Source organism: Arachis hypogaea, chromosome 20 (assembly GCF_003086295.3).
Source record: "Arachis hypogaea cultivar Tifrunner chromosome 20, arahy.Tifrunner.gnm2.J5K5, whole genome shotgun sequence".
In the NCBI taxonomy this organism is placed as follows: Eukaryota; Viridiplantae; Streptophyta; class Magnoliopsida; order Fabales; family Fabaceae; genus Arachis; species Arachis hypogaea.
The window spans coordinates 73,693,840-73,715,208 of record NC_092055.1 but is presented as its reverse complement, the minus strand read 5'-3'; the positions used below and the strand labels follow the sequence as shown (position 1 = coordinate 73,715,208).

Sequence of the window (21,369 nt, the reverse complement as noted above, 5' to 3'; positions counted from 1 at the left end):
AAAAAAATATCTTTCCTTTTTTCTCTCATAAATTTCGAAAATTTGGATTGACTTTTTCAAAACTTTTTAAAATTTAGTTGTTTCTTATGAGTCAAATCAAATTTTCAATTTAAAAAAATCTTATCTTTTTCAAAATATTTTTCAAAAATCAAATCTTTTTCATTTTTCTTAGTTATTTTCGAAAATTTTAAAAATTTTTTTCAAAAATCTTTTTCTTATCTTTATCACATAATTTTCGAAAATAACATCATCAATTAATGTTTTGATTCAAAAATTTCAAGCTTGTTACTTGCTTGTTAAGAAAGATTCAAACTTTAAGTCCTAGAATCATATCTTGTGATTTCTTGTGAATCAAGTCATTAATTGTGATTTTAAAAATCAATTCTTTTTAAAAACTAATTTCAATCATATCTTTTCAAAAATATCTTTTTATCTTATCTTTTTCAAAATCATATCTTTTTCAAAAATTTGATTTTAAAATATCTTTTATAACTTCTTATCTCCTTATCTTTTCAAAAATTGATTTTCAAATTTGTTTCAACTAACTAACTAACCTTTTGTTTATTTCTTATCTTTTTCAAAACTACCTAACTAACTCTCTCTCTCTAATTTTCGAAAATATCTCCCTCTTTTTCAAAAATTCTTTTTAATTAACTAATTATTTCAAATTTTAATTTTAATATTTCTTCTTTTTCGAAAATCACTAACCATTTTTCAAAAAAAAAATAATAATAATAATTTTCGAAAATCCTTCTCTCTCATCTCCTTCTATTTATTTATTCATCTACTAACACTTCTCTCCCATCCAAAAATTTGAACACTACCTCCCTCTCTGTGTTCGAGTTTTTCTTCTTCCCTTCTTTACATTACATTCTTTTCTTCTTCTACTCACACAGGGGAACCTCTATACTTGGGTAAAAAGGATCCCTATTATTATTTTTTTCTGTTCCCTCTTTTTCATATGAGCAGGAGCAAGGACAAGAACATTCTTGTTGAAGCAGACCCTGAACCTGAAAGGACTCTGAAGAGAAAACTAAGAGAAGCTAAATTACGACAATCCAGCAAGCACCTTTCAGAAATTTTTGAACAGGAAGAGGAGATGGCAGCCGAAAATAATAATAATGCAAGGAGGATGCTTGGTGACTTTACTGCACCTAATTCCAATTTACATGGAAGAAGCATCTCCATCCCTACCATTGGAGCGAACAATTTTGAGCTAAAACCTCAATTAGTTTCTCTGATGCAGCAGAACTGCAAGTTTCACGGACTTCCATCTGAAGATCCTTTTCAGTTCTTAACTGAATTCTTACAGATCTGTGATACTGTTAAGACTAATGGAGTAGATCCTGAAGTCTACAGGCTCATGCTTTTCCCTTTTGCTGTGAGAGACAGAGCCAGAATATGGTTGGACTCTCAACCTAAGGATAGCCTGAACTCTTGGGATAAGCTGGTCAAGGCTTTCTTAGCCAAGTTCTTTCCTCCTCAAAAGCTGAGTAAGCTTAGAGTGGATGTTCAAACCTTTAGACAGAAGGAAGGTGAATCCCTCTATGAAGCTTGGGAGAGATACAAGGAACTGACCAAAAAGTGTCCTTCTGACATGCTTTCAGAATGGACCATCCTGGATATATTCTATGATGGTCTGTCTGAATTAGCTAAGATGTCATTGGATACCTCTGCAGGTGGATCCATTCACCTAAAGAAAACTCCTGCAGAAGCTCAAGAACTCATTGACATGGTTGCTAATAACCAGTTTATGTACACTTCTGAGAGGAATCCTGTGAGTAATGGGACGCCTCAGAAGAAGGAAGTTCTTGAAATTGATACTCTGAATGCCATATTGGCTCAGAACAAAATATTGACTCAGCAAGTCAACATGATTTCTCAGAGTCTGAATGGAATGCAAGCTGCATCCAACAGTACTCAAGAGGCATCTTCTGAAGAAGAAGCTTATGATCCTGAGAACCCTGCAATAGCAGAGGTAAATTACATGGGTGAACCATATGGAAACACCTATAATTCCTCATGGAGAAATCACCCAAATCTCTCATGGAAGGATCAACAAAAGCCTCAACAATGCTTTAATAATGGTGGAAGAAACAGGTTTAGCAATAGCAAGCCTTTTCCATCATCCACTCAGCAACAGATAGAGAACTCTGAACAAAATACTTCTAATTTAGCAAACTTAGTCTCTGATCTATCTAAGGCCACTGTAAGTTTTATGAATGAAACAAGGTCCTCAATTAGAAATTTGGAGGCACAAGTGGGCCAGCTGAGTAAAAGGATCACTGAAATCCCTCCTAGTACTCTCCCAAGCAATATAGAAGAAAATCCAAAAGGAGAATGCAAGGCCATTGACATAGTCAACACGGCCAAACCTAGAGAGGAAGGGGAGGACGTGAATCCCAAGGAGGAAGACCTCCTAGGACGTCCAGTAATCAATAAGGAGCTTCCCTCTGAGGAACCAAAGGAATCTGAGACTCATCTAAAGACCATAGAGATTCCATTGAACCTCCTTATGTCATTCATGAGCTCTGATGAGTATTCCTCTTCTGAAGAGAATGAGGATGTTACTAAGGAGCAAGTTACCAAGTACCTTGGTGCAATCATGAAGTTGAATGCCAAATTATTTAGTATTGAGACTTGGGAAGATGAATATCCCTTGTTCACCAATGAACTAAGTGATCTGGATCAACTGACATTGCCTCAGAAGAAACAGAATCCTGGAAAGTTCTTAATACCTTGTATCATAGGCACCATGATCTTTAAAAAGGCTCTGTGTGACCTTGGTTCAGGGATAAACCTCATGCCCCTCTCTGTAATAGAAAAACTGGGAATTTTTGGGGTGCAAGCTGCTAAAATCTCATTAGAGATGGCAGACAATTCAAGAAAACAGGCTTATGGACAAGTAGAGGACGTGTTAGTAAAGGTTGAAGGCCTTTACATCCCTGCTGATTTCATAGTCCTAGATACTGGGAAGGATGAGGATGAATCCATCATCCTTGGAAGACCCTTCCTAGCCACAGCAAGAGCTGTGATTGATGTTAACAGAGGCGAATTAGTCCTTCAATTGAATGAGGACTCCCTTGAGTTTAAAACTCAAGGACATCCTTCTGTAAACATGGAAAAGAGGCACACTAAGCTTCTCTCAAAACAGAGTCAACCAGAGCCCCCACAGTCAAACTCTACGTTTGGTGTTGGGAGGCCACAACCAAATTCTAAGTTTGGTGTTGAACTCCCATATCCAAACTCTAAGTTTAGTGTTGGGGAGTCTCAACAATGCTCTGAACATCTGTGAGGCTCCATGAGAGCCCACTGTCAAGCTATTGACATTAAAGAAGGGCTTGTTGGGAGGCAACCCAATTTTTATTTAATTATATTTTTATTAGTTATATGTATTTATAGGTTCATGATCATGTGGAGTCACAAAATAAATATAAAAATTAAAAACAGAATAAAAAACAGCAGAAGAAAAATCACACCGTGGAGGAGGATCTCATTGGCGTTTAAACGCCAATAAAGAGCATCTGTCTGGCGTTGAACGCCAGAACAGAGCATGTTTCTGGCGTTGAACGCCAGAAACAAGCAGCATCCTGGCGTTCAGACGCCAGAAATGCATAGTGAAGAAGAGCTGGCGCTGAATGCCAGAAACAAGCACCTGGCTGGCGTTCAACGCCAGAAATATGCTGCATCTGGGCGCTGAACGCCCAGAACAAGCATCAATTCGGCGTTTAAACACCAGAATTGCATGCAAAGGCATTTTACATGCCTAATTGGTACAAGGATGCAAATCCTTGACACCTCAGGATCTGTGGACCCCACAAGATCCCCACCTACCACCACTCACTCTCTTCTCTCTTCTCAATGTTCATCCTCTCTTCCCAATAAACACTCTTCCCCATAAACCTACCTCATAAACTCCACCTACCTTCGAAATTCAAAATCAATTTCCCACCCAAACCCACCCATATGGCCGAACCTTAACCCCCCTCCCTTCCCTATATAAAGCCCTCCATTCTTCTTCATTTTCACACAACACAACCCCCTCTTCCCCTTCTTGGCCAAATACACCTCTCCCTCCTCTCCTCTATATTTTCTTCTTCTTCTTCATCTATTCTTTCTTTTCTTGCTCGAGGGCGAGCAATATTCTAAGTTTGGTGTGGTAAAAGCATAAGCTTTTTGTTTTTCCATTACCATTGATGGCACCCAAGACCTAAGAATCCTCTAGAAAAGGGAAAGGGAAGACAAAAGCTTCCACCTCCGAGTCATGGGAGATGGAAAGATTCATCTCCAAAGCTCATGAAGACCACTTCTATGATGTTGTGGCCAAGAAGAAGGTGATTGATGGTATTTTTGTGGAAAACTGAATTTCCCAAAACACCTAAAACTAACCGGCAAGTGTATCGGGTCGCATCAAGTAGTAAAACTCACTTAGAGTGAGGTCGATCCCACAGGGATTGATGGATCAAGCAACTTTAGTGGGTGATTAGTTTAGTCAAGCTAACATTGAGTGATTTGAGTGACAATTGAAACAACAGAAAGTAAATGACAAGAAGAATTAAAGTGCAGAAAGTAATATTGGACAGAAACTTAAAGAGCAAGAAATGTAAATTGCAAGAAATATAAAGGGGAGTGGGTGCTGGAAATTAAAGAAAGCAATAGATCAAGCAACTGGAAATTTAAAGTGCAGGAAATATAAAAGGAACTGGGTGCTGGGAGCAATGTAAATAGAGAAGTAAAATTGCAGTGAATAAGAACTTAGAGCAATTGCAGGAAATGTAAATTGGAAGCAATACAACAGAAAGTAAAAATGCTTGAAAGATTTTAAAAACAGAAAAGCAGTGCTTAAGTTGCAGCAATTTAAAAGTGGTTGAAAATCTTAGGAGTGGAAGAGACTAGATAACAAGTCTAGATCTCAAATCCTTCCTTGATCCAACAAGAATAATTGCAAAATAAAAATGGAAGAGTAAATTGCAGAAGAAGAAAGATGAAAGCAATCAAGGAAACTCAGATTTTATGCAGAAGAGGAATAAGAGATTTCAGATCAAGTGAAACAGAATTCCTTCAATTCTTGATCCAAAATTCAAAACAGAATGGAAAACTAAAGAGAGAGAGAGCAAAATGAAAACTAAAAGTGCAAAACTCCCTATTGGAGCCAGCCTCCATACAATTCGAGCCTCCCTAATGAGATGGAATTGATGCCTTTATATAGGCTTTACAAAGTAAAAAATGAAGTTGAAATGAAAAACAAATTAAATGAAAATCCTAATTCTAGCTTGTTCTTGTGCCTTTGAGTGATGATGTGGGCTTTGCTTGCTTTGGATTTGAAGAGAGATGGGTTTGGTTGGCCTTGATTCAATTTGGTGAAGAATTGAATTTAAATGGAATTTTGGTTGAGTTTTGGCCCAAGTGCATCTCCCAGGGGACGGCTCAGTTGGAAAACCAAACTGAGCATTCCAATGCCTTGCTTGTCCAATTTTGTGCGTGTGTCCCATCCTTGGCCGTGTCCCATTGTGCGCACAAGGCTTGCTTGGTGCCTTTGGTCCGTGTCAAAATGTGGGGAAAAGGGGGGAAGTAGTGCTCAGTTGGGAAAACCAACTGAGCTCCCCTTGTGGCGCCTTGCTTTTGTCTTCAAGGTCCCAAGTTCAACTCTTGGTGGAAGAAGTTTTGTGAGCCTTTTCCTTGAATTTTCTTGAGTGGAAGCCCGATAAAGCTAAGTTGGAAAAGTGAACTGAGCACTATTTTGCTCTTGCCTTGCTTTCCTTGTGTCTCCCCCTTCGAGCCTTGGTGAAGCCACTTTGGTTTATTTTTGCTTGTTTTTGGTCCTTAAAGATGCCTTTCACTTGTGCCTCAATTTCATGCCAAATATGAACTATTATACATCGTTGGAAATCTCTGAATGTCAGCTTTTCAACGCAACTAGAAGCACATCAATTGGACATCTGTAGCTCAAGTTATGGCCCTTTGAAGGAGGCATGGTCATGCTGTAAACGCCCAACTTTTAACTTAGCGAAAATTCTTGCCTCCAAGCTAAGTTTCTTGTACGGCAAAGCTAAGTTCACTTAGTGAACTGAGCTTTGAGTGCTGGTTGTGATTTTTCCTTGATTTGGTCATGGGCCACGCTTTTAAAAGCGTGGCCTAAGGCTCCAAAGTGTGCTCCAACTTTAAAGTGTGCCCCAAAACTCTTTTTTTTCTTCTTTTTGGTTTATTTTGTGCTTTTTGCTTCTTTTTCTTCTTTTTTCCTACAAAATTTTTCAAATCAAAAGATCAAAGAAATATAACATTTAAGCACAAAAGCATTCAATATTTAAGCACAAATCATCAATTTCTTGTATGAAAAAGCATAGAAAAACATGACATGTTGACATGTCATCACAACACCAAACTTAAACCTTGCTTGTCCCCAAGCAAGAAAAGAATCATGCAATAAAGTGTGACAATTCAAGGTGAGAAGAATAGCAAGTTAATGTTCATGGCAAGCTAGTTTTCTATGCATGCTACAATCACAAAAGAAATATAAATGATTGATGCTTCTATCTAGCTCAATTTATGAAATCTTTTCCTTATAATTCTTCCTTGAAACAAGCTTTTGATTTTCTTATTAGCTTCTCCTTTTAGGTGCTTTGCCCCATGAGTTAATAACAAAGCTACGATTCTAAATGCTTTGTTTTCAAGTATTACCACTTGATACAAAAGCACCACAAGCATTTGAATTAGAGGACTTCATTAAGCTCATTTTTCTTTTCTTTTCTTGACTCTCTAATCATTGATGCTCAGAACCTTGAGCTTTGAGGGAGTGCTTTTGCACTTAAGCCTAGCCTTGACTTCTAAGTGTTTTGTTTTCAAGCATTTGGCTTGATACATAAACACCACAAGTACTTAACAAATAAATTGCCATTGGTACTCAGAGCCTTCAGCTTTCTCATTCTTTCCCTTTTTTTTTTTTTTGCTTTATTTGCAATTGCTTCTTCAAGGTTTTCATGTTTTCAAAAGATTTCACAAAAAGTACTAGATGAAAACTTCAATTAAATAAAATCCAATGCAATTGAGCAACAATTAATCATACTAGCTTTCCAATACTTGTATGCACATGCTAAAATCTTCTTTAATGCCTTGTTTGTTTATGATCATGATACTTTACTGCTTTAAGCTTTACAAAACTCAAGTTGGTAGTCATAATGGCATGGCAACGTGTTACAAATCAAAATTCAAGCTATGCTTTATTCATACACACATGTAAACAGAAAAGATGAAGACAATCATGTAATTTAAGTGCTGGAAACAAATGAGAAGAAAAGGAACTCTACAACCTTGTAGTTCATCTTCATTATTGTTGTCCTTTTTCCTCTATTCTTCCTCTTTCCCTTGCCAAACTCAGAATGCTTGCTCATCCTCAAGCAACAATTAGAACAATGGCTATGGGGCTAAGATGGATCATGAATGTCTCACACAATGAAATGTTAGTAGTACATGTGTTTAAGCAAGCAAAATTAAAGATAATAATCAAGGCACAAGAGACAGAGACATTGTGATTGCAAACATAAGAAGGTGTGCATGATACATTGCATAAAGATATAAGTGGCACACCAAACTTAGTGTGACACTTTCACTTGGAATTAATGCAAGTATCTTGTAAGAATTGGAACCAAATTTTGTTGCATAGCAACACCAAACTTAGAATGCAATCATATGTCAATTTATTTGAATTAAAACTAAGTAAGTGAAACTGTTATTTGTTAAGTACAATCACCAAGCCAAGAATCTGTCATGTATAAAGCTCTCTTGGTAATGTATTAACAAACACAGTAAATAAGCAAACTAAAATGAAAGCATTTAAAAAAAAAACAGAAAAATGACTAAAGAAAGTGGAATGAAAAAGTGTCAAATTAAAAAAGAAAAATAAAACTGCAGAGGCATTATGATTATGCAGATAAGTAGTGTTGCTTGAATGAATTGCATAGAAAATAAGTGGCACACCAAACTTAGAATCTTGGTGTGTCACTTTCATTTTTGATTTGATGCAATCATCCAAAAAGATTGAAAATAATTTGTTGCAAGGCAACACCAAACTTAGAATGTAACCATATGCCAATTTATTGAATTTAAACTAAACAAAGAACGAAAACAAAGCAGAGAAGAAATGTTACCTACGGTTGGGTTACCTCCCAACAAGTGCTCTTTTAGTGTCATTAGCTTGACATGTTGTTCTTCACTTTCTTCCTCTTCTTCCAGTTTGTTAAGAGAAATGACCTTAAGGGGGGAGAAGATTCAGCTAGTGTCCCTTGTCTTGGCCTTTCATCAGCAAGCTTCCTTTTACAAATGGCTTGATTAATCTTGCTTGCTGGATGAGGGACAGGATTGTTTGTGGTTGACCTCCTCTTGAATGTTGTCCTTGGTAGCTTGGTCACAATCCTCTTTTTGGTGCTTTTGTTAATTGCCTTCACTTCCTTGAATCCAAGTCTTGGTGGTTGTGTGATTGTTGGAGTCTTCTTTTCATCAAGAGCCTCTTGTATTGGTGGTTTCCTAAGCTCTTCCTCTGTGCACTTCTCTACTTCACTTGAGTGTGAATTCTCTTGAGTATCTTCCTCCATGTCTTCTTTATGATTTCCCATTAATTCCTTTGGGAGGGAGGTTTCATGTTCCTCTATCACCTCAAGTGCAGTTTTATTTTCAACCGCCTCATTCTTCATTGAAAGTTCACTTGATGCAGTAGCCTCCTCATCTTGCTCTTCCACTTTATCCTTCACATCCATCAATTGATCTTCATTTTCCTTGCTTCGCAGTTCTAAGTATTTCTCTGTGTCCTCCAATTGCTCATCCGTCTCCTGAGAAATGATTTCTAGTTCTCTCCAGAATTGTTGTTGTTTCTCCACAAGTCTGTTGAATCTGGACTCAAACATTGAGAATCTTTGGCTCGTGGAAGTTTGTGTTGGTTGTGAGTCTTGGGATGGTTTTTGTGTTGAGGCATAGTCAAGTGATGAAGAATTTTCAGATGAAAAACTGGAAGGTGAGGTTGGACAGTTTTGCATAAGTGAATTGAAGGCACGTTCAAGTGAAGATGGCTCTTGATAAGTGGAATATGGGTTCTCAAATGTTTTCTGGTTTTGCTCCTCCCAACCACCATTCGAATAGCAGCTTGCATCATTTTGTGGTGGAGGAAGATATCCCATTTGATTCTCTTGCTCATCTTGTGTTTCTGAAACAAATCTCCATGGATTGGAGTGCTCAAACTTTGTATTTTCTTGGTGATACTCCCAGCCACCATTAAAAATTGGTGATGGTGGGTAATATCCCATAAAATTTGTTTGATCATAAGATGAGTTGAACTCCATTTGAATTTTGGAAAACACAACACTAAGGAAAATTGAAATTGCTCATATCAAAGATGAGAATTTCTTAGTGAGGCAAAAACTCAAACACCTTGGTTTCAATTTAAAATAGAAAACAAAAATAAAGAAAATGCTTGATCTAGACTTCTCACCCACTTAATCATTGTTGATCTAAATCAATCCCCGGCAACGGCGCCAAAAACTTGATGGTATTTTTGTGGAAAACTGAATTTTCCAAAACACCTAAAACTAACCGGCAAGTGTACCGGGTCGCATCAAGTAGTAAAACTCACTTAGAGTGAGGTCGATCCCACAGGGATTGATGGATCAAGCAACTTTAGTGGGTGATTAGTTTAGTCAAGCTAACATTGAGTGATTTGAGTGACAATTGAAACAACAGAAAGTAAATGACAAGAAGAATTAAAGTGCAGAAAGTAATATTGGACAGAAACTTAAAGAGCAAGAAATGTAAATTGCAAGAAATATAAAGGGGAGTGGGTGCTGGAAATTAAAGAAAGCAATAGATCAAGCAACTGGAAATTTAAAGTGCAGGAAATATAAAAGGAACTGGGTGCTGGGAGCAATGTAAACAGAGAAGTAAAATTGCAGTGAATAAGAACTTAGAGTAATTGCAGGAAATGTAAATTGGAAGCAATACAACAGAAAGTAAAAGTGCTTGAAAGATTTTAAAAACAGAAAAGCAGTGCTTAAGTTGCAGCAATTTAAAAGTGGTTGAAAATCTTAGGAGTGGAAGAGACTAGATAACAAGTCTAGATCTCAAATCTTTCCTTGATCCAACAACAATAATTGCAAAATGAAAATGGAAGAGTAAATTGCAGAAGAAGAAAGATGAAAGCAATCAAGGAAACTCAGATTTTATGCAGAAGAGGAATAAGAGATTTCAGATCAAGTGAAACAGAATTCCTTCAATTCTTGATCCAAAATTCAAAACAGAATGGAAAACTAAAGAGAGAGAGCAAAATGAAAACTAAAAGTGCAAAACTCCCTATTGGAGCCAGCCTCCATACAATTCGAGCCTCCCTAATGAGATGGAATTGATGCCTTTATATAGGCTTTACAAAGTAAAAAATGAAGTTGAAATGAAAAACAAATTAAATGAAAATCCTAATTCTAGCTTGTTCTTGTGCCTTTGAGTGATGATGTGGGCTTTGCTTGCTTTGGATTTGAAGAGAGATGGGCTTGGTTGGCCTTGATTCAATTTGGTGAAGAATTGAATTTAAATGGAATTTTGGTTGAGTTTTGGCCCAAGTGCATCTCCCAGGGGACGGCTCAGTTGGAAAACCAAACTGAGCATTCCAATGCCTTGCTTGTCCAATTTTGTGCGTGCGTCCCATCCTTGACCGTGTCCCATTGTGCGCACAAGGCTTGCTTGGTGCCTTTGGTCCGTGTCAAAATGTGGGGAAAAGGGGGGAAGTAGTGCTCAGTTGGGAAAACCAACTGAGCTCCCCTTGTGGCGCCTTGCTTTTGTCTTCAAGGTCTCAAGTTCAACTCTTGGTGGAAGAAGTTTTGTGAGCCTTTTCCTTGAATTTTCTTGAGTGGAAGCCCGATAAAGCTAAGTTGGAAAAGTGAACTGAGCACTATTTTGCTCTTGCCTTGCTTTCCTTGTGTCTCCCCCTTCGAGCCTTGGTGAAGCCACTTTGGTTTATTTTTGCTTGTTTTTGGTCCTTAAAGATGCCTTTCACTTGTGCCTCAATTTCATGCCAAATATGGACTATTATACATCGTTGGAAAGCTCTGAATGTCAGCTTTCCAACGCAACTGGAAGCACATCAATTGGACATCTGTAGCTCAAGTTATGGCCCTTTGAAGGAGGCATGGTCATGCTGTAAACGCCCAACTTTTAACTTAGCGAAAATTCTTGCCTCCAAGCTAAGTTTCTTGTACGGCAAAGCTAAGTTCACTTAGTGAACTGAGCTTTGAGTGCTGGTTGTGATTTTTCCTTGATTTGGTCATGGGCCACGCTTTTAAAAGCGTGGCCTAAGGCTCCAAAGTGTGCTCCAACTTCAAAGTGTGCCCCAAAACTCTTTTTTTTCTTCTTTTTAGTTTATTTTGTGCTTTTTGCTTCTTTTTCTTCTTATTTCCTACAAAATTTTTCAAATCAAAAGATCAAAGAAATATAACATTTAAGCACAAAAGCATTCAATATTTAAGCACAAATCATCAATTTCTTGTATGAAAAAGCATAGAAAAACATGACATGTTGACATGTCATCAGTGATCCCCGAGGTCCCTTTCAAACTCAAGAGAAATGAGTATCCGGAGATCCGACATGAGATCCATAGAAGAGGTTGGGATGTTCTAACAAACCCCATCCAACAAGTCGGAATTCTAATGGTTCAAGAGTTCTATGCTAATGCATGGATCACAAGGAACCATGATCAAAGTAAGAACCCGAACCCAAAGAATTATCTCACCATGGTTCGGGGGAATTACTTAGATTTTAGTCCGGAAAATGTAAGGTTGGCGTTCAACTTGCCAATGATAGAAGAGAACGCACGCCCCTACACAAGGAGAGTCAACTTTGATCAAAGGTTGGACCAAGTCCTCATGGACATATGTGTGGAAGAAGCTCAATGGAAGATTGACTCAAAAGGCAAACCGGTTCAACTGAGAAGACTGGACCTTAAGCTTGTAGCTAGAGGATGGTTGGAGTTCATTCAACGCTCAATCATTCCCACTAGCAACCGGTCTGAAGTTACTATAGACCGGGCTATCATGATCCATAGCATCATGATTGGAGAAGAGGTGGAGGTTCATGAGATTATACCTCAAGAACTCTACAAGGTGGCTGACAAGTCCTCCACTATGGCAAGGTTAGCTTTTCCTCACCTCATTTGCCATCTATGCAATTCGGCTGGGATTGACATAGAAGGAGACATTCCCATTGAGGAAGAGAAGCCCATCACTAAGAAAAGGATGGAGCAAACAAGAGAGCCCATTCATGGAGCTTAAGAGACGCATGAAGCTCATCACCATGAGATCCCGGAGATGCCTCAAATGTATTTTCCTCCACAAAACTATTGGGAGCAAATCAACACCTCCCTAGGAGAATTAAGTTCCAACATGGGATAATTAAGGGTGGAACATCAAGAGCACTCCATCATCCTTCATGAAATTAAAGAAGATCAAAAAGCAATGAGGGAGGAGCAACAAAGGCAAGGAAGAGACATAGAAGAGCTCAAGGACATCATTGGTTCCTCAAGAAGGAAACGCCACCATCACTAAGGTGGATTCATTCCTTGTTCTTACATTCTCTGTTTTTCATTTTCTTTATGTTAAGTGCTTATCCATGTTTGTGTCTTATTACATGATCATTAGTATTTAGTAACTATGTCTTAAAGTTATGAATGTCCTATGAATCCATCACCTCTCTTAAATGAAAAATGTTTTAATTCAAAAGAACAAGAAGTACATGATTTTCGAATTTATCCTTGAACTTAGTTTAATTATATTGATGTGGTGACAATACTTTTTGTTTTCTGAATGAATGCTTGAACAGTAAATATGTCTTTTGAAGTTGGTGTTTTAGAATGTTAAATATGTTGGCTCTTGAAAGAATGATGACAAGGAGACATGTTATTTGATAATCTGAAAAATCATAAAAATGATTCTTGAAGCAAGAAAAAGCAGCAAAAAAAAACAAAGCTTGCAGAAAAAAATGGTGAAAAAAAAATAGAGAGAAAAAGCAAGCAGAAAAAGCCAAAAGCTCTTAAAACCAAGAGGCAAGAGCAAAAAGCCAGTAACCCTTAAAAACAAAAGGCAAGGGTAATAAAAAGGATCCCAAGGCTTTGAGCATCAGTGGATAGGAGGGCCTAAAGGAATAAAATCCCGGCCTAAGCGGCTAAACCAAGCTGTCCCTAACCATGTGCTTGTGGCGTGAAGGTGTCAAGTGAAAACTTGAGACTGAGCGGTTAAAGTCAAGGTCCAAAGCAAAAGAAGAGTGTGCTTAAGAACCCTGGACACCTCTAATTGGGGACTTTAGCAAAGCTGAGTCACAATCTGAAAAGATTCACCCAGTTATGTGTCTGTGGCATTTATGTATCCAGTGGTAATACTGGAAAACAAAGTGCTTAGGGACACGGCCAAGACTCATAAAGTAGCTGTGTTCAAGAATCAACATACTGAACTAGGAGAATCAATAACACTATCTAAACTCTGAGTTCCTATAGATGCCAATCATTCTGAACTTCAATGGATAAAGTGAGATGCCAAAACTATTCAAGAGGCAAAAAGCTATAAGTCCTGCTCATCTGATTGGAGCTATGTTTCATTGATAGTTTGGAATTTATAGTATATTCTCTTCTTTTTATCCTATTTGATTTTCAGTTGCTTGGGGACAAGCAACAATTTAAGTTTGGTGTTGTGATGAGTGGATAATTTATACGCTTTTTGGCATTGTTTTTAGTTTGTTTTTAGTAGAATCTAGTTACTTTTAGGGATGTTTTAATTAGTTTTTATGTTAAATTCACATTTCTGGACTTCACTATGATTTTGTGTATTTTTCTATGATTTTAGGTATTTTCTGGCTGAAATTGAGAGACTTGAGCAAAAATCAGATTCAGAGGTTGAAGAAGGACTGCTGATGCTGTTGGATTCTGACCTCCCTGCACTCAAAGTGGATTTTCTGGGGCTACAAAACTCAAAATGGCGCGCTTCGAATTCCGTTGGAAAGTAGACATCCAGGGCTTTCCAGCAATATATAATAGTCCATACTTTGGCCGCGTTTAGACGACGCAAAAGGGCGTTTAACGCCAGTTCTATGCTGCAGTCTGGAGTTAAACGCTAGAAACACGTCACGAACCAGAGTTGAACGCCAGAAACACGTCACGAACCAGAGTTGAACGCCAGAAAGAGCCTCTGCACGTGTAACATTCAAGCTCAGCCCAAGCACACACCAAGTGGGCCTCGGAAGTAGATTTATGCATCAATTACTTATCTCTGTAAACCCTAGTAACTAGTTTAGTATAAATAGGACTTTTTACTATTGTATTAGACATCTTCGGATCATCCTGGATTGTATTTTTTGATCCTGTGATCTCGTTTTGGGGGCTGGCCATTCGGCCATGCCTGGACCTTTCACTTATGTATTTTCAACAGTAGAGTTTCTACACTCCATAGATTAAGGTGTGGAGCTCTGCTGTTCCTCATGAATTAATGCAAAGTACTACTATTTTTCTATTCAACTCAACTTATTCCGCTTCTAAGATATTCATTCGCACTTCAACATGAATGTGATGAACATGACAATCATCATCATTCCCCCACGAACCCGTGCCTGACAACCACTTCCGTTCCACCTTAGATTGGATGATTATCTCTTGGATCTCTTAATCAGAATCTTCGTGGTATAAGCTAGATTGATGGCGGCATTCATGAGAATCTGGAAAGTCTAAACTTTGTCTGTGGTATTCCGAGTAGGATTCTAGGATTGAATGACTGTGACGAACTTCAAACTCGTGAGTGCTGGGTGTAGTGACAGACGCAAAAGGAGGGTGAATCCTATTCCAGTATGATCGAGAACCTCAGATGATTAGCCGTGCTGTGACAGAGCATTTGGACCATTTTCACAAGAGGATAGGATGCAGCCATTGACTACGGTGATGCCTCCAGATGATTAGCCATGCAGTGACAGCGCATCGGACCATTTTCACAGAGAGGATGAAAAGTAGCCATTGACAATGGTGATGTCCTTACATAAAGCCAGCCATGGAAAGGAGTAAGATTGATTGGATGAAGACAGCAGGAAAGCAGAAGTTCAGAGGAACGAACGCATCTCCATACACTTATCTGAAATTCTCACCAATGATATACATAAGTATTTCTATCTTTATTTTCTGTTCATTTATCATTTATTTTCGAAAACTCCATAATCAACTATTATCCGCCTGACTGAGATTTACAAGATGACCATAGCTTGCTTCATACCAACAATCTCCGTGGGATCGACCCTTACTCACGTAAGGTTTATTACTTGGACGACCCAATGCACTTGCTGGTTAGTTGTATCGAAGTTGTGAATGAAAAACGATTTATTAAGACATGCGTACAGAGTTTTTGGCGCCATTGCCTGAGATCACAATTTCGTGCACCAAGATACTTTAAAGAAAACTTGTAGGTTAAGACAAACAAACAAGTAATAAGGAAGCATGAAATTACTCAAGTAAAAATCAAGCAATTGTGAAATGCATAATGCATGGAAACTGGTTGATGTACAAGAGAATTTAATGAACCAAAGAAAATATGAAACTCACACATCAATCAATGACATACTTTGAAGTTTGTTTGCAGCTCCTAATTGACATAGAGTGTGGAACATGGGTGCTATACAACTTAGTAAAAGAGGGATATAAGTTGAAATCAATCACATAGCAAGCATGGTCCACATAGCTTAAAAAATGCAAAAATATATCACTAGGTAAGCTTACAATCTAATTTCACAATTCCACAATCTCAATGCATCAACTGGTGATGTAAATAAAAACCAACAAAAGCAAGCATCACCTAATAAAAAATTCATCAACTACATACAATTGCCTAATAATAGATAGTGAATTCAAATTACATGGTGGCTAGCTACAACATGCAATATAGAAATCCAACAACATTCTTGAAGGCAATGTCACCGACACTTGGTATGCATAATATTTAACATTCAGAGTTTAATACTGCTGAGCGGATAATTTATACCCTTTTTAGCATTGTTTTTACATAGTTTTTAGTATGTTTTAATTACTTTTTATTATATTTTTATTAGTTTTATTCAAAAGTCACATTTCTGGACTTTACTATGAGTTTGTGTGTTTTTCTATAATTTCAGGTATTTTCTAGCTAAAATTGACGGGACCTGAGCAAAAATCTGATTTAGAGGCTGAGAAAGGACTGCAGATGCTGTTGGATTCTGACCCTCCTGCACTCAAAGTGGATTTTCTGGAACTACAGAAGCCCAATTTGAGCACTTTCAATTGCGTTAGAACGTAGACATCCTGGGCTTTTCAGAAATATATAATAGTCTATACTTTGCCCGAGATTTGATGGCCCAAACTGACATCCAAAGCCAGCCTAAAACTTCCTGGCATAAAACGCCAGAACTATCATAATTCTTGGCGTTAAACGCCCATTTTGGCACCCAGGGTGGCGTTTAACGCCAGCTATAGGTATATGCACGTGAAAGCTTGAAAGCTCAGCCCAAACACTCACCAAGTGGGTCCCGGAAGTAGATTTCTGCACTATCTGCACTTAGTTACTCATTTTCTATAAACCTAAGTTACTAGTTAGTATAAAAACTACTTTTAAAGATTCATTTAGCACCTCATGACATTTTACACTTCATATTGTATCTTCTATGGCATGAGTCTCTAAACCTCATAAGTGGGGGTGAGGAGCTCTACTGTGTTTCAATGGATTAATGCAATTACTACTGTTTTCTATTCAATCACGCTTGATTCTATTCTAAGATACTCACTCGTACTTCAATATAGAGAATGTGATGATCCGTGACACTCATCATTATTCTCATATCTATGAACACGTGCCTGACAACCACTCCCGTTCTATCTGAGCTCAACGTAGTCATTAGGCGACAGCTTGAGAGCGTATCTCTTGGGTATCTAATCCATGGACCGAGTCCGGAGGTTAGAAACTTCGTGGTAGAGGCTAGAACCAATTGGCAGCATTCCTGGGATCCGAAAAGTCTAAACCTTGTCTGTGGTATTCCGAGTAGGATCTGGGAAGGGATGACTGTGACGAGCTTCAAACTTGCGAATGTTGGGCACAGTGACAGTGTGAAAAAGGACAAGGGTCCTATTCCGACGCTAGCGGGAACCGACAGATGATTAGCCGTGGGGTAGCTATACTTGGTATTTTTCATCCGAGACGAGAAATCCGACAGTTGATTAGCCGTGTAGAGATCGTACCTGGTAATTTTCATCCGAGAGGATCATACAGCTTGCCATTGAAGGAAGCCATGCATATTTGGAGAAGAAGACAGTCGAAAGGCAGAGATTCAGATGACAGAGCATCTCCGGAACCTCAGCCTGTTTCTCATTACTGAATCACAAGTACTATTTATTTCATGTTATTTATTTTTCATAAATACAATCACTCTTATCATTAATCTCCTAACTAAGACTTACAAAATAACCATAGCTTGCTTCAAGCCGACAATCTCCGTGGGATCGACCCTAACTCACGTAAGGTATTACTTGGACGACCCAGTGCACTTGCTGGTTAGTTGTGCGGAGTTGTGAAAAGTGTAATCACAATTTCGTGCACCATGTTTTTGGCGCCATTGCCGGGGATTGTTCGAGTTTGGACAACTGACTGTTTATTTTGTTGCTTAGATTAGGAAAAATTTATCTTCTTTTTTGGATTAGAGTCACTAAAATTGAGTCTTGTATTATTGTTTTTGGTTAAAATTTTAAAATCCTTATTTTCTTTTTCTAAATTATTTTTGAAAATTTTTAAAACCAATAACCTCATAATTTAGTCTTCTGTTTGAGTTTAGTTTCATATTTTAAGTTTGGTGTCAATTGCATGATTTTATTTTTCTTTCAATTTTTTTGAATTATATGTTCTTAGTTCTTTATTAATCTTCAAGTTGTTCTTGTTTATTTTCCTTGTTTGATCTTTAGTTTTTCTTGTTTTGTGTCTTTTCTTGTTTTTCTTGTGCATTTTCGAATTATTAGTGTCTAAAGTATAAAAAATTTTTAAGTTTGGTGTCCTTTGTGTTTTTATTTTCTTAAAAATTTCCAAAATTTGTTCTTGGTGTTCATCTTGATATTCAAAGTGTTCTTGGTGTTCATCTTGACATTCAAAGTTTTCTTGTTTGCTTTCTTTGTTTTGATCTAAAAATTCTAAGTTTGGTATCATTTTATTATTTTTCTCTTTCCTCATTAAATTCAAAAATTCAATAAAATGTTTTTTCCTTTATTTGCTCATTATTTTCGAAATTCCTTAGGTTGACTTAGTCAAAATTTTTAAAATTTAGTAGTTTCTTGTTAGGCAAGTTAAAATTTCAATTTTAAAAATTTATCTTCTTAAATCTTTTTCAAAACAAATTCTTTTTCAAATTTTTTTATTATTTTTCGAAAATCCTTTTTTTTTTATTTTTCAAAATCTTTTTCTTATTCATAATTTTCGAATTACTTGTACTATTTTATTATTTTGATTGAAAAGTTTTAAGTTTGGTGTTTCCTTGTTGAGAAAGTTTCAATCTTCAAATTTTAAAATCATATCTTCTTCAAAACTCCCTGACCATTTTCTCTCTCTCCAATTTTCGAAAATCATATCCAAAATTTTTTAAATCTTTTTAATTAATTAGCCATTTGAGTATTCGAATTTTTTTATTTATTTTAATCTATTTTTTTCTTTTAGTTTTCGAAACTTATTTTCTAGTTTCTAAATATTTTATTTTCTTTTCTTTTGAATTCGGTTATCCTTAATTAAATAAAATAAAAACAAAAATATTTTATTTTCTCCATCATGGACCTAAGTGGAAATGAACAATCCAGAAGGACTCTGGGGTCATATGCTAACCCCACTAATGCTTTCTATGGGAGTAGTATCTGTATACCTCCCATCAGAGCAAGCAGTTTTGAGCTGAATTCTCAGCTCATTATCATGGTGCAGCAAAATTGCCAGTATTCCGGTCTTCCACAGGAAGAACCTACTGAGTTTCTAGCACAGTTCTTACGAATTGCTGACACAGTACGTGATAAGGAAATAGATCATGATGTCTACAGATTATTACTCTTTCCATTTGCTGTAAAAGATCAAGCTTAGAGGTGGTTAAAAAATCAACCCACAGCAAGCATAAGAACATGGAAACAGTTATCAGAAAAATTCTTGAATCAATATTTCCCTCTAAAAAGGATGACACAGCTAAGGCTGGACATCCAAGGCTTTAAACAAGAGGATAATGAATCCCTTTATAATGCCTGGGAGAGGTACAGAGGGATGCTAACGAAATGTCCCGCTGAAATGTTTTCAAAATGGGTACAGTTAGACATCTTTTACTATGGGCTTACAGAAAAGGCCCAAATGTCTCTAGTCCACTCAGCTGGTGGATCTATACATATGAAAAAAATAATTGAAAAGACTCAAGAGCTCATTGATACAGTTGCTAGAAATCAATATCTATACTTAAGTAGTGGGTCCTCCATGAAAGAAGAAGCTAATGCAGTACCCACTGAACTTAGTCTTCAAGAACAAATTGCTGAACTCAATCAGCAATTGCTTGTTATAACAAAACAGTTAGCAAAATTTAAAGAGATGCTGCAAGAAACCAAAGATGCTAATGAGAATATGGAAAAATACTTGAATCAGACAAGACAGCAGCTATCTAAACAGATAATAGAAGAATGCTAAGCTATTCAATTAAGGAGTGGGAAGACATTGAATGTCTCAATTCAAAGCAGCAGAAAGCCAAGAAAGGAACAAATGACAGAGGATGACCAACCCACTGCCCAAAATCCCTCTGAGGACAATAAGAGCCCAGAGAGGAATGATTCTGGCGTTCAAACACCAGAAAAGGGTAAGAAAGTGGCGTTAAACGCCCAAGGAATGGCCAGTTCTGGCGTCCAAATGCCAGAAAAGGGTGGCAATCTGGCATTATATGCCCATGCAGCGCCCAATTCTGGCGTTCAAATGCCAATAAGGGATCAGACACCTGAAAGTGCTGATAACAACCCCCTTAAGCAGGCTTCTCCAACCACTTCTGTAGGAAATAAACCTGCAGCAACTAAGGTTGAAGAATACAAAGCCAAGATGCCTTATCCTCAGAAACTCCACCAACCGGAACAGGATAAACAATTTGCCCGCTTTGCAGACTATCTTAGGACTCTTGAAATAAAGATTCCGTTTGCAGAGGCACTTGAGCAAATACCCTCTTATGCTAAGTTCATGAAAAAGATCTTAAGTCATAAGAAGGATTGGAGAGAAACTGAAAACATTTTCCTCACTGAAGAATGCAGTGCAGTCATTCTGAAAAGCTTACTAGAAAGGCTTAAAGATCCCGGAAGCTTTATGATACCATGCACATTAGAGGGTGCTTGTACCAAGACAACTCTATGTGATCTTGGGGCAAGTATCAACCTAATACCTGCATCCACTATCGAAAAGCTTGGTTTGACTGATGAGGTTAAACCAACCCGGATATACCTCCAACTTGCTTATGGCTCCATTAAGATTCCATCAGGCATAATTGAGGACATGACTGTCAAGGTTTGGCCATTTGCCTTTCCCACTGACTTTGTAGTGCTAGAAATGGAGGAGCACAAGAGTGCAACTCTCATTCTAGGAAGACCTTTCCTAGCAACTGGACAAACCCTCATTGATGTCCAAAAAGGGGAGATAACCCTGAGAGTCAATGAGGATGAGTTTAAGTTGAATGCTGTCAAAGCTATGCAGCATCCAGACACATCAAAAGACTGCATGAGCACTGATATTATTGACTCCCTAATGGAAGAGGTCAATATGACTGAGAGTCTCAAATCAGAGCTAGAAGACATTTTTAAAGATGTTCAGCCTGATCTGGAGGAATCAGAGAAAACAGAAGAACCTCTGAAAACTCCTCAGGAAGTGGAGAAGCCTCCTAAACCCTAGCTCAAACCACTACCACCATCCCTAAAATATGCATTTCTGGGAGAAGATGACACTTTTCCAGTAATCATAAGCTCTACTTTAGAGCCACAGTAAGAGAAAGCACTAATTCAGGAGCTAAGGACACACAAAACAACCCTTGGGTGGTCCATAAGTGATCTTAAGGGCATTAGCCTAGTCAGATGCATGCCCAAGATCCTATTGGAGGATGATGCCAAGCCAGTGGTTCAACCACAGAGGCAACTGAATCCAGCCATGAAGGAGGTGGTGCAGAAAGAGGTCACTGAGATACTAGAGGCTGGGATTATTTATCCTATTTTTAATAGCCCTTGGGTGAGCCCTATCCAAGTTGTCCCCAAGAAGGGAGGCATGACAGTGGTTCATAATGAAAAAAATGAACTGGTTCCTACAAGAACAGTTACAG

The 21,369-nt window shown here is 37.7% G+C and overlaps 1 non-coding gene across 1 annotated transcript; it reads right to left on the bottom strand.

Moving 5' to 3' along the window:
- Window positions 1-1,495: 1,495 nt before the first annotated feature.
- Window positions 1,496-1,603, bottom strand: LOC112787748 (small nucleolar RNA R71). The gene has a single exon (XR_003195142.1). It is a non-coding gene; the product is annotated as a small nucleolar RNA R71 (small nucleolar RNA).
- Between the last annotated feature and the right edge of the window lie 19,766 nt (window positions 1,604-21,369).